The sequence below is a fragment of the Microcaecilia unicolor genome, chromosome 7, assembly GCF_901765095.1.
Source record: "Microcaecilia unicolor chromosome 7, aMicUni1.1, whole genome shotgun sequence".
Taxonomy (NCBI): domain Eukaryota; kingdom Metazoa; phylum Chordata; class Amphibia; order Gymnophiona; family Siphonopidae; genus Microcaecilia; species Microcaecilia unicolor.
Window position 1 is genome coordinate 252,868,962 of NC_044037.1, and position 15,922 is coordinate 252,884,883.

Genomic DNA, 15,922 nt, shown 5'->3' on the forward strand with positions numbered 1-15,922 from the left:
TATGCACATAAATAAGTCACCACAAGACAGAGCAAAAGAAGCTTCTAAATGGCAAGAATATCTGTTTACAGCCTAAGAAGAAATGTTGCAGTCTGAGTATATCCTGATATGAAACCATTTCTAAAGCTCAGCAGTGAAGCAGAATAGAAACCCTAGTGTCTGGGGCTCAGGCAGAAGGAAAATGAATGTGTACTTTGCGAGAGCTGTTTGAAAAGCATTTACCTGGATAAACAGAGATTTCAGGGCTTGATTTAATAAGCGAGATGTCCAAAAAGGCACTTTTTAAAGCCTATTTTATCAGGCAACTGAGGCTCCCAGATCCAGCTCCAACAGTGCACAAATGTAACTGCACATATATACCCTGCTCCAAAAAAAGTTGTAAATCGTTGTGCGTACTCTATGCAATTACCAATGCACAAATATACCCCTGCTCTAGCAAAGGAATAATCTGTATGTGCATTCTATGCACCAACCAATACACAAATATACCCCTGCTCTAAAAAAGGTGTAAATCTGTGTGTGTACGCCATGCACCTACCAATGCACAAATATAAACCTGCTCCAGCAAAGGTATACATCTGTGTGCATGCTCTAGGCAATTACAAATGCACATATATACCCCTGCTCCAGAAAAGATAAATCTACGTGTGTACTCTATGCACCTACAATGCACAAATATACACCTGCTCCAGAAAAGGAGCAAATCTGTGTGCGTACTCTATGCACCTATGAATGAATATATATACTCCTGCTCCAAAAAGGTTTAACTCTGTGTGCATACTCTGTGCACCTACCAATACACAAATATAAACCTGCTCCAGAAAAAGGTACACATCTGTACATGTACTCTATGCATCTACCAATGCAGAAATATACACCTGTTCTAGGAAAAAGTGTAAAACTGTGTGTGTATTCTTTGCACATACCAATGCACAAATATAACCCTACTCCAGGAAAGGTATACATCTGTGTGTGTTCTATATGCAATTACCAATGTACATACATACAGTGGGGGAAATAAGTATTTGATCCCTTGCTGATTTTGTAAGTTTGCCCACTGACAAAGACATGAGCAGCCCATAATTGAAGGGTAGGTTATTGGTAACAGTGAGAGATAGCACATCACAAATTAAATCCGGAAAATCACATTGTGGAAAGTATATGAATTTATTTGCATTCTGCAGAGGGAAATAAGTATTTGATCCCCCACCAACCAGTAAGAGATCTGGCCCCTACAGACCAGGTAGATGCTCCAAATCAACTCGTTACCTGCATGACAGACAGCTGTCGGCAATGGTCACCTGTATGAAAGACACCTGTCCACAGACTCATTGAATCAGTCAGACTCTAACCTCTACAAAATGGCCAAGAGCAAGGAGCTGTCTAAGGATGTCAGGGACAAGATCATACACCTGCACAAGGCTGGAATGGGCTACAAAACCATCAGTAAGACGCTGGGCGAGAAGGAGACAACTGTTGGTGCCATAGTAAGAAAATGGAAGAAGTACAAAATGACTGTCAATCGACAAAGATCTGGGGCTCCATGCAAAATCTCACCTCGTGGGGTATCCTTGATCATGAGGAAGGTTAGAAATCAGCCTACAACTACAAGGGGGGAACTTGTCAATGATCTCAAGGCAGCTGGGACCACTGTCACCACGAAAACCATTGGTAACACATTACGACATAACGGATTGCAATCCTGCAGTGCCCGCAAGGTCCCCCTGCTCCGGAAGGCACATGTGACGGCCCGTCTGAAGTTTGCCAGTGAACACCTGGATGATGCCGAGAGTGATTGGGAGAAGGTGCTGTGGTCAGATGAGACAAAAATTGAGCTCTTTGGCATGAACTCAACTCGCCGTGTTTGGAGGAAGAGAAATGCTGCCTATGACCCAAAGAACACCGTCTCCACTGTCAAGCATGGAGGTGGAAATGTTATGTTTTGGGGGTGTTTCTCTGCTAAGGGCACAGGACTACTTCACCGCATCAATGGGAGAATGGATGGGGCCATGTACCGTACAATTCTGAGTGACAACCTCCTTCCCTCCGCCAGGGCCTTAAAAATGGGTCGTGGCTGGGTCTTCCAGCACGACAATGACCCAAAACATACAGCCAAGGCAACAAAGGAGTGGCTCAGGAAGAAGCACATTAGGGTCATGGAGTGGCCTAGCCAGTCACCAGACCTTAATCCCATTGAAAACTTATGGAGGGAGCTGAAGCTGCGAGTTGCCAAGCGACAGCCCAGAACTCTTAATGATTTAGAGATGATCTGCAAAGAGGAGTGGACCAAAATTCCTCCTGACATGTGTGCAAACCTCATCATCAACTACAGAAGACGTCTGACCGCTGTGCTTGCCAACAAGGGTTTTGCCACCAAGTATTAGGTCTTGTTTGCCAGAGGGATTAAATACTTATTTCCCTCTGCAGAATGCAAATAAATTCATATACTTTCCACAATGTGATTTTCCGGATTTAATTTGTGATGTGCTATCTCTCACTGTTACCAATAACCTACCCTTCAATTATGGGCTGCTCATGTCTTTGTCAGTGGGCAAACTTACAAAATCAGCAAGGGATCAAATACTTATTTCCCCCACTGTACATACATATATATATATATATATATATATGTATATATATATACCCCTGCTCCAGAAAAGTGATAAACCTATGAATACACAAATATATCCCGTTCTAAAAAAAGATATAAATCTGTGTGCATACTCCATCCATCTACCAATGCATAAATATACCCGTGTTCCAGAAAAGGTATAAATCTATGGGTGTACTCTATGCACCCACCAATGCACAAATATACCACTGCTTCAAAAAAGGTGTAACTCTGTGTGTGTACTTTATGCACAAATATACACCTGCTCCAGGAAAGGTGTAAGTTTTGTATGTACTTTATGCACCTACCAATGCACAAATATAGCCCTGTTCCAGCAAAGGTCCCCGTCTCCTCTACTGCTAATTCCAGACTCCGTTCCTTTTATCTTGCTGCACCTCACGCCTGGAATAAACTTCCCGAGCCTGTACGTCTAGCCCCCTCTTTGGCTGTTTTCAAGCCCAAACTTAAAGCCCACCTCTTTACCACTGCTTTTGACTCCTAACCACTGCTCACTTGCCCTGTCCTTTTTATCCTCACCTCTTTATTCCCTTACTCTTAATTGTTCTGTCTGTCTGCCTGTCTTGTCTAGATTGTAAGCTCTTTGAGCAGGGACTGTCTTTTTTTGTGTATGGTGTACAGCGCTGCATATGCCTTGTAGCGCTATAGAAATGATAAGTAGAAGTAGTATACATCTGTGTGTGTACTTTATGCACCTACAAATGCACAAATATATACCTCCTCCAGGAAAGGTGTAAATCTGTGTGCATGCTCTATGCAGCTACCAATGCAGGAATATATACCTGCTCCCAAAAATGTATAAATCTGTGTGTGTACTCTATGCACTTATCAATGCAGAAATATACCCTAGCTTTAAGAAAGGTGTAAATCTGTGTTTTGCGATTTTTGACACCCCGAGTTTAGATGTTTTGCTCCACAGCTTGTCCAAATTTCAAGGGGGCATGTTGGAGCGTGTTTTGGGTAGGGCATGGGCGGCACCAAAATATAGACAATTTTTTTTGCAACATTTATTTATTTATTTATTATGAACATTTATATCCCATATATTCCCACCAAGGCGGGCTCTAAGTGGTGTACAATGCAGGAGAAGGTACATCATAATAACAGTACTGCAAAGCTGAAGAGTAGGGGGAAAAAAACAAAACAAAACATTGCAACAAAATGAAAACATCTAGGGCCAAAATTAAAACGTTTTTGGCTAAACCTGTTTCAATCATGATTAAGTGATCAAAAGGTGCCCTACATGACCACTAGAGGAATTAAGGCATAACCCCCCTTACTCCCTCAGTGGTCAATGACCCTCTAAGATGTGACAGTGACTGTACATAGCAGGCACTATGACAGCTTCAGATATTATTTATTTATTTGGAGTTTGCTCACGTCTTTTTCAGTAGTTAGCTCAAGGTGAGTTACATTCAGGTACACTGGGTATTTCCCTGTCCCTGATGGCTCACAATATAAATTTGTACCTGAGGCAGTGGAGGGTTAAATGACTTGCCCAAGATCACAAGGAGCAGCAGTGGAAATTGAACGGTGCACTTCTGGATGTCAAGAGTGGTGCTCTAACCACTATATCCACTCTCTATGATGGCCTAGCCTATTAGAGCAGCAAGCAGGTCCCTGGAGTAGCCTAGTGGTCAGTGCAGTGGACTGTAGAGAAGAGAACCCAAGCCCATATCCCATTGTAACTGGTACTTTTGTGGTGGAATGTGTGAGCCCTCTAAAACCCACCAAAAACCTATTGTACCTACTTATAGGTGACACCTGCAGGCAGTAGCGTTCCTAGGGGGGCGGACACCCGGGGCGGCGCCCCGCCCCCGGGTGCAGCACCCCCCCCCGATGCAGCGCGGACCCCCCCGATGCAGCGCGGAACCCCCCCTGGGTGCATGCCTTGGGGGGGGGGTGCCGCAGCACGCCTGCTCAGAGTTCCCTGACTTCGCACGTTCGCTGGCGCTCCCTCTGACCTGAAACAGGAAGTAACCTGTTCCAGGGCAGGGGGAGCTGCAGCGAACGCGCGAAGTCAGAGAACTCAGAGCAGGCGTGCGCCGCGGCACCCCCCAGCGGCGTGCAACCGGGGTGGACGGCCCCTCCCCCTTGGTACGCCACTGCCTGCAGGCATAAGGGTATTGAAGTGGTATGAAGTTGGGAATAGTAGGTTTTTGGTGGATTTTGGAGGGCTTACCATAAAATATAAGGGGGTAATGGTGAGATGTGTACCTGGGATTTTTTATGTGAAGTCCACTGCAGTGCCCCCTAGGGTGCCCCACTGCTCTGTCGGGATGTCTGTGTGGTCAGTCTACTAAGAATGTTGGTCCCCCCATACTTCCCAATAGCTTGTTTTTGTGTGTTTTCCCCTTGAACGTTTTTTCTTTTTAGAAAATGGTCCTAAAAATAGACAAGCTAAGCAAAAAAAACATCTAGCAATTGGTCATTTTTGAAACAAAAAGTTGGATGTTTTTCTGGTTTGAAAATGTCCATCTTTGTGAAAAACGTCCAAAATCAGATTTTGGCATAAAAATGCCCCTCATTATCTCCTAAAGTGTATCAATAGTTTGCAGTTATACAGGTTATTTGAAAATTGTGCCCACTGTCCCAGAGAAAAAAAGAGGATGTGCTAAGCACATTTCAGAAAGCATCTTAGCAAAAAAGCACCTAAAATTGTAGACATACATGTATATATTTTGGCATACACATATGTATGTTCTAAAATACCAACAAAGCAAAAAACAAAAAAGGAGGTGCAAACCCTCACGGAACCGTGGGATGTAAAACAAAAAGTGAGGAGAATCGGTGAGAATACCAACACTTGTATATTTATTTAAAAATAAAAATTTATAATTAAAAATTGGCAAATTGCCAATTTTTAATTATTAATTTTTATTTTTAAATAAATATACAAGTGTTGGTATTCTCACCGATTCTCCTCACTTTTTGTTTTACACTAAAATACCAACATACATGGCTCATCCATGTTGATATTGTAGACATTGACAGTTATAAAATGGATGCTCTCACTGCATATAGCCGCACATAATCATCCATCCCTGCACATATTTTAGATAAGGCTCTATGGCGGCAGATACTTTTCTAAAATTCTAGCCGAAATTGGCATGATTCGCAGTCGGGATTCGTCCTATCTCTATATTCTACCTAAAATGGGACTTCAAGTACTCTAAATATAAGTTTGTATTCATTATAGTACTCTTAATAAGCAATTCACATATTTTCCATACTGGTAATGATCTACTCATTCACCTCAATTTTTGTTGTTTGTATTTAGCACATCTCGGGCATTTTGTTTTTGCTACTGAAAATATTGAGGCAAACCAACATATTCTCCCTGAAGAGTGCTTAAAGGGGATATGCAATAAAACTGTCAAGTACAGTAGTCTGGTTTAATGTAGCTCCCTGATATCCTGCTGGGCCTGATATATTTTTGAACCAGAAATTCTACTGTCAGATTCATAAGTGACATTTCATCATTAGATGCAATTGCATCCTACAATCCTAATCTCATGCCAGAAATGTGAGGAGCAGCCTTCATATTGAACCAATAGCAGAGTTGAAAGGCATAACAGAACTAACAGGAAATGTCTGAAACTGCTTAGCTTGACAGACAGAGATAGCTTTAGCTCATTAAGACACCCTAGTTCCATATTTGCCATGGAAGCCTTGGAAAATTTATATCTGTCCAGGAACTGATATGCTGACTGTGCAGTCCCAGTACATAACAGGAAAATCTGTCAAAGAAAATCTCTGCCATCACAGTTATATTTTCAGTGGTTAGAGGATTTGTCTGTAGAATGATTAGAGCAGTAAATTTGGTGATGGTATCTATCACGTTTGTACATCATAGGCCTTATTATCCTGGAGGGTTTGCCACAGATTTCTTGTGACTGAAAGCATTCTCGGTGAGTTATGCATGCACCAGCAGGCGGTAAACACATAACTCACTTAGTCCTCAATTCTTAGTGCTTAGACACTTAAAATTGGGCAATTTAACTCAGTGGCTCAGTTTTATTTTCATAAAAAGGGACTTTGAGTTGGGAAGGCTAAAGGCAGCACCAACACTCATACATTTAGATCATTTTATACATTTTATGCAAAAACACACCAGTCATAGAGCTGGTATAAGTGCTCACACCTAGATTGCCAAAAGATAAGTGCAAATTATACTATGTTATAATTTATGCATGTCACTGTGCATCCCGCTCACCTTACACCCACCTTCAAACTATATACTATCGCATTTAGATGCCATGCTAAAGAACAGTGCATAGCTGTAATATTGGCATTTATATGTGTAAATACCACGATTACAGTCATTTATATACATTTTTAGTGCCTAAATATAGGTGTATTGTTCTAGAATTGCCCTCCATGTTTCTAAACAGAGAGGTTATTCACTCAAAATTAGGTTTGCTAAATAGTGGGTCTTGGATATTAAGGGGGTATGATCTGCAACCATGCCAGAGCATTATATATGTAGGAAGTGAGAATATGTATCTCTCAGTTTCCATACGTGGAGGGGCATTTTCGACCGGGGACGCCCATCTCCGAGGACAGCACCGCGAAGGGTCGGGGCCGACTGTATTTTCGAACGAGATGACCGGCCATCGTTCGTTTTGATAATACGGTTGGGGCCGGCCAAATGTCAGAGATGGCCGGGTTTGAGATGGCCGACCTCGGTTTTCGCCGATAATGGAAACCGAGGCCGGCCATCTCAAACCTGGCCAAATCCAAGGCATTTGGTTGTGAGAGGAGCCAGCATTTGTAGTGCACTGGTCCCCCTGACATGCCAGGACACCAACCGGGCACCCTAGGGGGCACTTCTAAAAAAAAAAAAAAAAATTAAAATAGCTCCCAGGTGCATAGCTCCCTTACCTTGGATGCTGAGACCCCCAAATCCCCCCCAAACCCACTACCCACAACTCTACACCATTACCATAGCCCTTATTGGTGAAGGGGGGCACCTACATGTGAATACAGTGGGTTTTGGGGGGGGGGGGGTTGGAGGGCTACATTTACCACCACAAGTATAACAGGTAGGGGGGATGGGCCTGGGTCTGCCTGTCTGAAGTCCATTGCATCCACTAGAACTGCTCCAGGGACCTATATACTGCTGCGATGGACCTGAGTATGACATTTGAGGCTGGCATAGAGGCTGGCAAAAAAAGTTTTTAAAGTTGTTTTTTTGAGGGTGGGAGGGGGTTAGTGATCACTGGGGGAGTCAGGGGAGGTGATCACCGATTCCTTCCAGTGGTCATCTGGTCAGTTCGGGCACTTTTTTGGGACTTGGACCTGAAAAAAAGGGACCAAATAAAGTGGACCAAATTCTCGCCAGGGACGCCCTTCTTTTTTCCATTATCGGGCGTAGCCAGCCATCTCAAAGCACGCCCCTGTCCCGCCTTCACCACCCTACCGACACGTCCCCTTGAAGTTTGGCCGGCTCCACAACGGAAAGCAGTTGGCGCCGGCCAAAATTGGCTTTCGATTATACCGATTTGGCCGGCTTTAGGAGATCGCCGGTCATCTCCCGATTTGTGTCGGAAGATGGCCGGCAATCTCCTTCGAAAATAAGCTGGATAGCCTACACCTCCTTCCTAACTCCCTGACTGGGACTCTGAGGTAGACCCACCCCAGCCTCTACTACCTTGGATAACATGGCATTATAGGGGCCCATTCAATTTTAGCTACACCACTGATCAATTAATCAGCTGTAGGCCATATATGGTAGCAGATGAGGGTTCTGAGGTCCATCTAGTTTGCACAATTTCCTTCCAAATTTCTCTGGCTTTCCCTCATTTTTTCACAATAAATGATCATTTGTGCTTATCCCAAGTTCTCTTTAATTTATTATTGCTTTTGTTTTTGCCACCTCTAATAGAAAACTGTTCTATGAGTAAGTCAAGAGATTTAGAAACATTTGCTGTACTTATCTAATTGTTCCAAATTGGCTGTTCTTTCAAAGAGATCAATCACAATTTTTCTCACATAGTTTAAGGTAGGACTAGATGGAGAGCTGCATACGCTGATTGTAGACACAAATGACTCGTTCCTTTGATGTGGAAAACCTGCTTTCTTATGGAAATGTTACCTTGCAATTGACTCTACTGGTGTTTGGTATAAGAAAAGAGAGAACATATAAAAGGAAGTATATGTTCCAGCATCAAAGTTAATTTTAAACACTTATGTAGGTCTAAGCAGTTTACTTACTATAATTATTTGGATATTGGGCTGTTGAAGGGTACAGAAACTTATGGGTCTAGGTTCAAACTTCCTTGTTGGGATTTCAATTAAAGCTCAGCTATGCCATATGATCTTATACCTGTTTGCTGAGATAGTATTCTATAAAGGCATCTGGGCATTCAGATTCTGTTATAAAATAGAGTTTAAGTTGACATTTGGGGGCCAACATTTACACCATGTAAAAGGCAGATGTAAATATGAACACCTAGGCGTTGCTAGGTGCCCAACCACTCACTTGCATGCCCCCTTTGTAGTTACTTTTCAATACCAAGAGATCAGTCCACATCATCACTCCACTACTCGTGCAGCTTCGTTGGCTTCTTATCAAATTCTGGTCACAATTCAAGATTATTCTTACACACAAGGTTCTGCACATAAGTAAACCGCTACAGCCCTCACTGCCTCCTAAATAGGAAGTGGTAAGGGCTTCAGCAGTAAATGGCCATGTGGCAAAATTTTAAATTACCACATGGCCATTTATTTCCTCATTAGTAAAACCCACTTTTTACCCATGGTGGTAAAAGGTGGCCTCGAAGTGTGACAATCCCACACACCGACGCCACTGCAGAGCACATTTTACTGCCATTTGGCAAAAGGGTCCCTTAATTGTTTCCCTTTAATTTTCAGTAAAAGCTGAAATGTAAAAAAAAAAAAATTAGATTTCATTGAACAGGGTCAATGGTTTTCTATTTAAAATTTACAACAAGCTAACTTGTCACCTTTCTCTGTCTTATATGTCTTTAAAAGAAAGTGTGCTCTGGTTTCCTACAAAATATGTGTAATGTAAAAGTGAACACATACTTGTAGTGTTTTATGTCAGTAATTTGTAAATGACAATATTTGCTTCCTGACTCTGGGAATCTGTTTGGCTCTGAAGGTACATTTTGTATGTGTATTTTAAATCTCACAGTTAAGAGATGTAGTTATTTATATAACCCCACTTTTCAGAGACAGCATTGGTAAATTTTTGGTCATCCTATCTTGGCAACATTCCCCCTGATATTCAGTCAGCAGTGGGCAGTGCTGTTAATGTCAGAGAAAATTTTTCTTCACTCAATATGTAGTTAAACTCTGGAATTCGTTGCCAGAGAATATAGTAAAAGCAGTTAGCTTAGCAGGGTTTAAAAAAGGATTGCATGGCTTCCTAAGGGAAAAGTCCATAGACCATTATTAAAATGGACTTGGGGAAAATCCACTGCTTATTTCTAGGAAGCTCTAAATTGTTGCAGAGAAATTATCCACATAAAACCATCAAGAGAGCCTACACCAGAGCCAAGTACAACAATAGAGAATTACTGCTCCAATCTCCACCACGGACACAACATGATGGACAAATTATGACTTTTGTGACAAGATACACTCCGGGTGGAGAGGCTACTGCTGCTATTATTCGCCGCCATTGGGACATTATTAAAGCACACCCAGTGTTCACAAATTACAACATCAGGACGGCATTTTCACGTTCCAAAAATCTGAAAGAAATTTTAAGTCCAGCGGTTTTACCTATGGTTCCCATTGACAACGCAGGCAACTTTGGCCACTTTAAATGCATGAAACCTCGTTGTAAAACATGCCCCACAACCATTGAAGGGACAGATTTCGTCTGTAACGGCATGAGTTATAAATTAAAGTGCAGAACTACATGCCGATCCACGGGCATCATTTACTACATCAAATGTCCATGTGACAAATACTACATTGGGAAATCAATGAGGTCATTACATGAGAGACTGATTGAACACCGTTCACGAATTACTGCACAAAATTTTGGAGCACCTATGGTACAACATTGGACATCGCAAAATCATACCATCGAAGATCTTAAATGTATGGTGATTGAACAAGTGATTCCCTCCACTAGAGGAGGTGATTTAAACAGAAAGATTTTACAGCGTGAAACCTTTTGGATCTTTACATTGGATACTATAGAACCAAGGGGTTTGAATACTTACACACAATGGAGTTGTTTTTTCTAACACAATATTCCCCTTTTGATATAAGAAGTGAGCAATCCAGTTCTTGCCTCTGGTTGGATGGTTCGTAATAAACACGCACACTGGTTTTTGAACATACCCATATCAGTTCTAGAGTTATCAACAGGCACTAAGTTTAACATAATTTTTTTCAATGTTTTTCAATTTTCTCTATTTCCTAATATATAGAAAAATCTTTTGATATGTTAAAACTTTTGCCACAAACAAATGGTCAACTAAGGAGTGTTTGCTTGAGACATACAAGATGAATATCAACAGTGGTAGTTTTCCACACTAGTCTCAGACAGGGCACAATGCCTTTTGTTTTGTTAGAAGTCTTTGTTAAGGACTTTTATTTTGAAGTTAGCTTCATAATCAGCTGGCACGGCTGAGCATTAACAAAAAGATGCGGTGGCCATTTTGAGAGAGACAGAGTAATGCTGCAGTTGCACTTGAGACAGTTACTTGGTAAGCCACCAGCATTTTTATTTAGAATACAAGTAATTATACAACTAATATGCCTTTTAGAACAATTTTGTAAGTAACTTTGTGCTGCATCTTGTTTTTGGTTTTAGAACTGGTGACTCCCCCTTGAAAAAGTAGCCACGAAACGGGGACCTGTCGGGGTTTTAAGAGCACCAACTTGTTCAAGCTAAGTGCTGCATAAAATTAGATGATAGCATATTGATAAACAGAAATACATTTTCATATATAAGATTAGCAAAGGGTGGTGGAGGTTAAGTCAATGATTAGACAATACACACAGATAATACACCCAGTCATTGGGTGAAAAATCAAATAATCTTTATCGTGTGTTATATATGAGACTACTCCACTCTCAATAAGCTGAAGAAGCAATACACTTGTATTCATGTGTGTTTAAATATTTTGTTATATTTCTAGGATAAGCAGCATAAAATGTATAGTACTTTTTTGGGATCTTGCCAGGTACCTGGATTGGTCACTGTTGGAAACAGGATGCTGAGCTTGAGGGACCTTCGGTCTGCCCCAGTATGGCAGTATTTATGTACAACCAGGATATTCAATGCTGGACCATAACTGGTCACCAGCATTGAATATCCAATTTTTTAAAAACCTGGCTAGCATATGTCCGGTTAACTTGATATTTAGAGCTAACCAGGTATGCATTAGTAAATAAAGATAAGACAGCTATTAATGCAGTTCTATTTATGTGCTAACACTGGCCAGTTAGCTCTGAATATCGGGAGCTAACCGGCCTCTGCCCCTGAAACGCCCCAACATAGCCGTCTTGCACTTTGGCACTAACCAGTCATTTTCAGTGAAGATAACTGGTTAAGTGTTGCTGAAAATGACTGGATAGCAGCTGATAAGCGAGTTAACCAATTGGCGGCCATTCCTGGCTAGTTAACTCGCTTTGAATATCGACTGGATTGCTCCTTAGTCGAGCCACACTACAATGCAGGGGAATTGACAGTGCCTTATTTCTTGTATAGGTGCTTCAATCAACATGAGGCAGAGAAAAATCTCCAATCAGCAACATTTTCTTGCAGTCTTTTGTAATCATTTGATTAGAGCTCTACTCAGCTCTTCTCTCTATGTTATAAATTTGTAGATCACCCAAATGTAATGCCTTCTTCCTTTCTCCATACCATGTCCTTTTGCCATACTCCTTACACTTCAGTCTGATATTTTATCATCTACATTAGTGACACTTATGCTCATAATGTTCCAGATGTTTCTATTTCTCTTGTCTTCCCCTTGTATTTCATCATACTCCTTGCAAGATATATACACTTTTTATGTTTTAAGAACATAAGAAATGCGTCATAGCAAAGGTCCTTCAAGCCCAGCATCCTGTCTCTGACAGTGGTCAACCTGGATCACTAGGAAGTACCTTGCAGATCCCGAAGAATAGATTAATTTCTTGCACTTCCCTCTTAGGGATGAGAATTTGATTTCTGAGGTCTACTTGGCTTATAATTATTTATGGACTTCTCTGTCCAAACCCTTTTAAATCTATTAACTTTGCTTGTTAGGAGGTGACAACCCAATTTAATTTGTTTCCATGTGATACACTTTTAGTTTGTTAACCTCTTATCAGTGGATGATCTGAATCATTATCCTAGAACCTTGGTTTCTTTCCCGAATAGGTGCAAACCTTTTGCACAATATAGAAACTCAGGCCCGATGCTCAAAAGTAAACGTGGGCGCTTGAGACCATTAGTGCTGTACGAACGCCCGCATTTATCTGCACAGAATATGCAGAGACCCGGAGTGTGGGAACAAATGAGCACGCAGATGAACAACGCATGTAGCATGCAAATGTAGTCAAGCTCATGTTAGTGAAGTCCTTTTGTGTTCCTCCTCAATGCTCAGAAAAGAGTGCCCGAAACAAAACTGTCTTACCGCTGCAAAAAATAACACCAGGTCGGAGCAGGCATTAGGGTGTTGGAAGAGAGGATTTCTCATGCTTCTCATGCTTCTCATGCTTCTCTCATGCTTCTTTCTGTAAAATCTGCCAGTTTTGATTATTTTGGAAGCAGAAGGAAGCCCATGCAAGCCCTTAAGCGCTGGTCATGAGAAACAGCAGACCCAAGAGAAAGCACACGTTGGCGTCTGTTTCCTGTATCTAAATTTTAAGCGTTCATGTTAAAAAAAAAAATAAAAAAACACCCAAAGTGAAAACACGTCTGTTTCCTGTTTCTAAATATAAGCATCAAAGCTAAAAGAAAAAAATTAAAAAACACATATTTAGGCCGCATAAAACAGATGCCGATGTGTGCTTCACATTTGGGGTTTTAGCAGGCGTATGCACACAGGAGCCAAACTTACCACAAAACTCTTCTGTGCATGCACCAAGCACAATCCTCCTGCCGAACTCCCTAATGCCAAACACTATGAGCACACCTATATTTGCATCTCATAAGCATTGAGCGTTGTTCTGCGCTGTTCTGGAGGTATTTTACAGTACTATTTGGGAAAGTGCTGGAGTTTTGAGCATCAGGGCCTCATGCAGCAAAGTGTACTATTTTGCATGCACTATTTGAAATGCAAAATGAGCCAGGTAGAAAAATAGACAAGGTGATTTCTTTATGCTAAATTTTGTCTAAACCCTGCATATGATTGAGATACAGTTCTTTATTCTTATGAAATCTGGGTCCCGAAGCAAATTTCATACATAGTTTTCCTACACACTACTAATTAATGAGCTTCTTTGTATAATTTTGTATCGCAGCAGTTTTTATTAAGGATTAATTAGAATACAATCTCACACATGGAAAACTTGCAAAAGAGAAAAGTCTCACAAAGATGACTTTGCATGCTTCAAATGTCAAAGAGCTGCTACCATCCTTGAACTTGGTAAGGATCCGCGTATCTATGCACTGGTCCACTTCGCCCTGTTAGTTGCTACCAGGTAACACGGTTTTAATGTTGTCTGTACCAGTGAAGTCAGTGGTTTCTACCAAGTACTAAGGTTTTACTTTTCCATGTATCATAAGCCATAAGAATGACTTACAGCGATAATGCAAGCTAGTTCAGTACCTACTCCTTATCTATAGAAAACTAAGGCCTTTGCTAAAATGCCCAGGACTTTGCTACTGTCCGTACATTGCCATGGAAGAAGCCAAAAGTCAATCAAAGTACCAGTGTGATGCAAATGCAGAGGGGTCAATGTTGAAAATGCAATCACAGCTGGTTTATGTATCGTGTGTAGTTTATTGCCATCGCCACTAAGAGACTTCATAGCAGTGAGTACCAAATAATGAAGAAATCAGTTACTGTGCCCCTTATATTATGTTATGAAGGAATAGCACCCCGATAATCCCCCTTTTGTCTGAAGTGGGAAACTGCTCCCCCTACACTCCCGACTATGTCGAGTATAATCTGCCATGGCGAATGGGCCTCAGCGTGCAGCAGGACAATCTTACTATATATGAAGGATTAACCTCAATGTTCTCTTATCAAGTATGACTCTCACTCATACATTTTAATGTATTACGGACCATCAGTGCTTGAACATTGAGCGTACTATGCAGCATGCCTAAGAATTCAGCTATTCCCGTTGTGCTGATGAAAATCATACTACTATTCCAGTGTATTTCCACGATGAATCCAACATGCCACAGAAAGGTTCCTGCTCATACCCTGGTGAGAACGTCACCTTATGCCCGAGATGGATGCTCAAATGAACATCCATGTAGTCGATAAAGAACTTGTTGTCATGAGTGAAATGCTATTAAAAAATTCAAATCTGACTACCATGGGTATCTTCAGAATAAATACATCAACAGACGACTGACATACAAGCCAAACTAGAATCTAACATTACCCCTAAATTTCTATCATTCTGTACAATAGGAATTGGTACATTAAATAAACTCCACAGGAATACCCTTCATGAAAGAGCTAGATAGATTTGCATCTTAGCCATAATGTTTGCATTTTGGCCATACATACTTGAAGCTGAGGATTACCCCATACCCAGTGATAAACAGCTACGTATAGTGATAAACAGCAATCCATACATTTCCTTCACTTACCCCGTAACAACTGGTAAACAGTGATGTATACATCTAATTCACTGAATCAAACACTTATCCCGTAACCACTGGTAAAGAGCGATTTATACGTCTCCTTCACTAAATCATCGATTTCCATCACCTTCTACCATTAAAAATTGACTATTGTCAGCATAAAGTGCCATTGAATACTATGCAACAACCCCCAAAGAGGTACAGCTTCTTGGATCTTAGCCCAATGTCCTGAGGTGACTGCAGTAGTGAAGCCCTTTAATGTATAATCCCTTTTATGGATATACTACACTGAACATTGGAAGCTGGTATTGTAATGACAACTGCTGAGCTGATCCAGCTACAACTACTGTCTGAGTGAATAGTTCCCAAACCTGCTGTCATGAGTTGAATGCTATAAACACTTCAAATAGTACTACTGCGTTTATCTTAGGAACGAATACATCAACAGAAAACTGGCCTACAGCCCAAACCCGGTGGGGAATTCCTCCTCATTAGGACTGCCATTAACTAGTGACAACAAGACATATGATCTATTTTATTCTGACAAATACCTG